Genomic DNA, 6000 nt, shown 5'->3' on the forward strand with positions numbered 1-6000 from the left:
TAGCTATATACATATATTGACCTTGCAGTACATGACCAAGTCTACCTTTTTTTCTTCCTAAAAAAATTACCCTATTTCCTCCTTTCCTACATTCTTTGATTCTGCTAAATCAAAGTAGACCTCTTGGGCATTCACATAAAACTGAAGGTTGTGTATAAAAACTATATTTTCCCATTCCTGTAGCAAAGAACTTAGACACAGTGGTTTCTGTCTCCACAGTGAAGAACTGCTATGGAAAATACTGCCCGAGAGGACAAAGGCTGTGTCTCAGTCTTCTTTCACTTTTCCTGCACATAGCAAAACATCCGGGTGATATGTGAGTGAATAAAGAAGAGACTACCAGAGTTGCCGCATCTGTTGAGAACTAAGTGTACCCAAAGGCAAACTTCACTGGGAAGTCAGATACACACAGGTCTCCGGCTCTGCCCAACCAGAGCTTGCTATATTATGCATCGCTCACTCCCGTTTTTTTCTGCTTTCAGAATTTTCTCAGCTCCAGAATAGCTCCAGAATCTTTTAGAACATCATTTTTGGGGAGTGATTAAGAAGAAAGCTTTGGATTCCAAAGCCTTTGGCCAGCTGTTAAATAAAATAAAATAAAATTACAGACAGACCCCAAACTCTGTAACTAATTGTTTTCCTAAAGGGTAGCAAGGTCCTTGATCCTAAGTATTTTGACAGGAAGTCATCACTGCTAATGAAGGCCCCACATTTAGTTACAATAGCACTGCTGTTCTGTTCTTGGCAATTCCTCCCTTTGGGAAATATCACTAAGGCTTTTTACAAGGTGCCCCCTTCTCGCCTGACCTCGTTTGCTTAACACTGACCTCAGATGAGGCTACAAACAAGTCCCACCCTACAGCTGCTGTCCCATTGTGTCATCATGTCTTGGGCTGGGATTTGTTTGTTAAAAAAAATTAAAAATCCATCTGTATGGAAAGTCCCAATAATTGCAGTCAATAGAACGGAGTCCTTAGCTCTGTGTAGCTGAAACTTTCAGCCAGGAACCATGTGAAGGATCCATTTCTCTCCAGGCACTTCATCCTCACCTGTGCATCATTTCTGACAGTGCTGTGGGAGACCATTTAAACAACACATTTTCCTGTCAGAGCACCAGCATATATTTGAACAGCTATGTTTTTGTTAGGTAGGGACATTGGAACTTCCCTAAGTGCTGGTTGTGTGGGCCTGATGGCTGTTTCTTTTTCTTTTCTTTTTTCTTTTTCTTTCTTTCTTTCTTTCTTTTTTTTTTTTGGTTTTTCGAGACAGGGTTTCTCTGAGTAGCCCTGGCTGTCCTGGAACTCACTCTGTAGACCAGGCTGGCCTCGAACTCAGAAATTCACTTGCCTCTGCCTCCTGAGTGCTGGGATTAAAGGTGTGCGCCACCACGCCCGGCCTGATGGCTGTTTCTTAAGTGACTGGCAATGATACCTCCTGCCCCTGCCCCATTTAATGTTTTAAAAAGCTAGTCACTGGCTGTCAATTGTCAGCATCCTTGCCAGTCCTGTGGAACACTGTCTAGAAAAAGCATAATTTGGGGTTTCTGCATCTTCCTGGGTATGCCCTTTCTGGCTAAAGTGTAATTGAAGAGAAAGTATAACAGGGTTCCCAGCTTCAAACATAGCACAGCCCTAGATTTGACAGCGAATGCAAATATGGAGATACTGAATCTAAATAAGAAATTTCCAAAATTAAAACAAAATACAGCTAATATGTCAGGAACAGACACACAACCCTGCAATATACAGTGTTTCCCCCCCCTCAGGTTTTTTTTTTATATATAAAAATTTAGACACTTAAGTAATCTTTCACTTTCCATTGAAAATTTCCCTTATGTGAAAGCCATTTGCAACTAATTATAAAGTGACATCATCCAAGACTTTAAAAATCTTACCTCTGGAAACTCCCATGATAGGATATCACTAGGTTTTCCCCTCTGGCTCGTTTAAGAGCTGGCCACATGTCTAAATGGCACTTCCTGAAAGCAAGGCAGCTTACCTGTCCATGGAGTTTGGTAATTGGCTTCCAACGTGTCACCAACACATAACCATACATAGGTACAACCATGCTGGTTCTGGGGCTTCCAGGAGGTATTGGCCAGGAAGATGCCTGGCACTTAGGCATCCTGAGACCAACCTAACAGTCAACACACCCACCATTGTATGAAATTGTCTGTTCTTAGATTTGACATGCGTGTTCCAGATCATTCCAGAATTCTCGTACATGCATGTGGGGTTTGAGTAGTAACATGATAAGCTGTTCTGAGTTCTACCTCATCTTCCAGCAGTTCATTCACTCTGCATCCTGACCTGACTCTTTCCTCCTCCTTTTCAGCCTCCTGCTCTGTCTTGCTCAGGAGAAAACTCATGTTCTCCAGCTTCTCTAACATAACTTTAGAAGTAGTATTTAGGGCTCTCTAAGGGGGCGCTCCAAAACACCTGGGTCCTCACTTTGAGGATCTGGGAGAACAGCTTTCAAGGCTCAAAGTGACATTGGTTTCCAAATGAATGACGAAGACACACAGCTCTGCAGTCGCCATATTCCTACCTCTCTGTATGCTCACCGAATTCCTCAATGCTTTCTCTGAGAATGTGTGACCCACCGTCCACTGGAGACATTTTCTTTTCTTTTTTAAAGATTTATTTTATTTTAATTATGTTTGTGTATTTGCGACTCTTATGGGTATGCCCATATAAGTCCAGTTGCCTGAGAAGTCCAGAGATGTTCCATTCCCTGGTACTGGAGCTGCAGGTGGTTGTGAGCCATTCAGTGTGGGTACTGGGGAACCAAACTTGGGTGAGTTCACACTCTTAATGCTCAGCCCTGAGAATTTAGTTCTTTTTATTTATTTATTTTTATTTTATGTATATATTTTTATTTTATGTATATATGTAAAACACTCATATATATGTGTATATATATATATATATATATATATATATATATATATATACATATATATGAGTGTTTTGCTTCTATCTATGTGCCTGGAGCCCTTGGAAAACACAATAGATACAGATCCCCTGGTACTGGAGTTACAGACAAATTTGAACTTCCACATGGGTGCTGGGATTCAAACTTGGGTCTGCTGGAAGAGCAGCAACTGCTCCCAACTGCTGAGCCCAGAATTTTGTTCTTATCAAAAGCATAAAATCTTATCACTTGCTATGCTCATTTTCAATAAATCCTAAATATTATCATTACTTTCTTTGTAACTGCAATGATTTTCTTAAGAAGTAAACTTCTGACATCTGAACCATTAGGAGTAGAGAGTTATTGTGCTACTTTCAAATTCATAATTTAAGTTACCCAAGAGGAGAGTTTTCAAACCAGCCAGGAGACAAACATCAGATGGAGAAAGGAGTTGTTTATTGTTATCAGCAAATTTTGTCATTTTTTTAAGTGTCTGAAAAAAAGGGATCAGTTTCATGTCACTATTGAGAAATAGGGCCCACCAATGCTATCTAGCACTGTAGTCTGTTTTTCCCATAAAGAGTGTTTTGTGAAAGACACACCCAAACCGTACAAGACCAGAGCTTGGGAACCTCACTCTGTTCCAGAAACCAGAGTTCCCACATAACTGCATAATGCGATGCTATCAAGTTTCCAGCTCCCCACAATGCCTGGTGTAGCAGCGAGTTCATCACTGCCACAGGGAGGTGTAAGTACCAGGAGGGGATGACCCAGACGGAGTGTTTGGAGTATTGGGGATTACTGTGAAGAAGCCATGACAGCCTAGCCCTGCATCTCAGCTTTCAGCCCCAGGCCAAGTTTATCCAGGATTAAGCATGCAGCCATTTTCTTCTCCTTGCTGTGCTAACATTGTGGGTTGGTGTTTCTGTGAAGGTCCAGGAAGTAGAGCGTTTATTCTGCTGATCTTGTTTTCCTGCTTTGAAACACCCTAATATTTCCAACAGCAGTTCTGATTGTCCCTTTGCAGAACAAAAGAATTGCTCACTGACTTTTGAAGATGAGTTCATGATGGAAAAGATAAGTATGGTAGCTCTTAGGTAAATGCCATCATGGCTGTATTAGGTTTTAACCTGTGTTCACTCTTTCCTAAGTCATTATCCAGTCCCAGATCTTGACCTGAAGTGAGACAGGCTTACCAGTGGAGTGGATGGAGTTTATTGAATGGGGATAAGAACCAGCGTTGAATGTGGACTTTGCACAGTTAATAAAGTGCTTAGATGACAAGTTCAAATTATGTGCAATATGATGGACAATTGTACATCAGGTCTTTCAGGACATGACAAAGAGGAGAATTCTAGCAGAGGTGAGGATACACTCTGGCACACAGCCCTCCCTCCGCATTCATTCTCATTTCCCATTTGCACAGCACACATTCCATGCTGAAGGTCTGGTTGCTTCAGCTTTCCTCTGTCACAGCCTGGGTGGGCCACCTCCTGTGACCTGATGACCAAATCCCCATGACTTCTAATCCCATGTCTTAAGAATGATCATCACCCTGGCTTCTAGAGCCTATGTCTCTGTTTACCTTGCTAGTGGCAAATCCTTTGGCTAAAAGTTATCCAGATGTCCCGGAGAGCTAAGCACGGCCAGAGGTTAAACAGTCTTGTAGAATGACTTCCAGTTTTCCCCCAAGTAACTTAATTTAATTTGAAGAAGAATGCTTTCTTCTTCAAATTAAATCCCATGCAGATGCCTGATATCTAAAATAGATGAATGTGGCATGGCAGACAATGTCCACAAGGTTCTCCTACTAACCCTGAGGAATCGTTACAAACTCCCTCTTACCATGGCTTAGAAGCCATTATCAGACAGAATGGCAGGAGGAAGGAGGGAACCAAAAGGCATGTGCATCACCTCAGCAGCTCCTCATTCAGGAATTGCAACTTCTCTTCCATGACCTGCCCCTGAACCCAAGCTTCCTGGCTCTCCCTCAGAACAGAGGATGAGAGCGGCCTGGAGTGTCACTGGCTCCTCACTCCATTGCTCAATTTGTCCTTCATAGTTCTCCCCAACATCCTGAGAGCCTCTGGTCAAATGAATTGGGGTCCTCGCCACTCCTTCCTCTATCCATCTGTGTGAGGGACTTATGAATGTCTACAGCCTTGATTTGTTCTTGGTTTGCTGAAGATATTTGCAAATATATATATATATATATATATATATATATATATATATATATATATATCTTCACAAGGTATATACAAATACATGAAAATAAGCTAGCTATATAAAAGTATTAAATTATTATGTATACTTTGAAATTCTTTTAGTAATATGCTAAAGTAGTAACTGAATTTTTATTGAACCACAAATCACCACTAAAAACCTAGTTGGCTCTAGAGACACACGCAAAGTTACAACACTGAAGAAAAACACATTTTCAGCATCCCTTAGTGCCATGACTACAGTTTATCAATGATCTATGTGCTATCAGAATTTTTTTCTAACTTTTAAAAATTTAATTTTTTTTTACTTAATCACTTAAACACATCATGCCTACTGCCCCCTTCTCATTACCCCCTCACACAATCCTTCACTCCTTCCCCCTCCCCTTCTCATAAAGGTAGACCCCTCCTCTAGTGATGTTCTGAACGGCAGAGGATGGGTGAGAAGCTCACATACTTGGCCACACTTGGAAAATGGTGACTTTCTCAATAACCAGCACGGAAGGTTTGAGCAGCCTGTGTGTGGGCTGTGGAGGAGCAGACAAGTTTCAGCATTGCCCTGTGTCATTCACATGACAGAAGCCATAGAATTTACAGAGGCTTCAATGAGGTCAGAAAGACACCGTCATCAGGATCCTATAGAAATGGTGCCTAGTGATAGCAAAACAAAACAAAACAAAACAAAAACAAAACAAAACAACAACAAAAAAACATGAGTTTGGGCAGTAACATAGGCAGGTAATGTCAAAAATGATCCAAAACCTATCAGAGCATTTGACAGGACAAAAATGGAGGCACTTGGAGATGACCTGTCAGGAAAGGTAAAAGCCTGGCATATCTGTAGCATCATTTGTCTGCCCTG

Source organism: Mus pahari, chromosome 3 (assembly GCF_900095145.1).
Source record: "Mus pahari chromosome 3, PAHARI_EIJ_v1.1, whole genome shotgun sequence".
In the NCBI taxonomy this organism is placed as follows: Eukaryota; Metazoa; Chordata; class Mammalia; order Rodentia; family Muridae; genus Mus; species Mus pahari.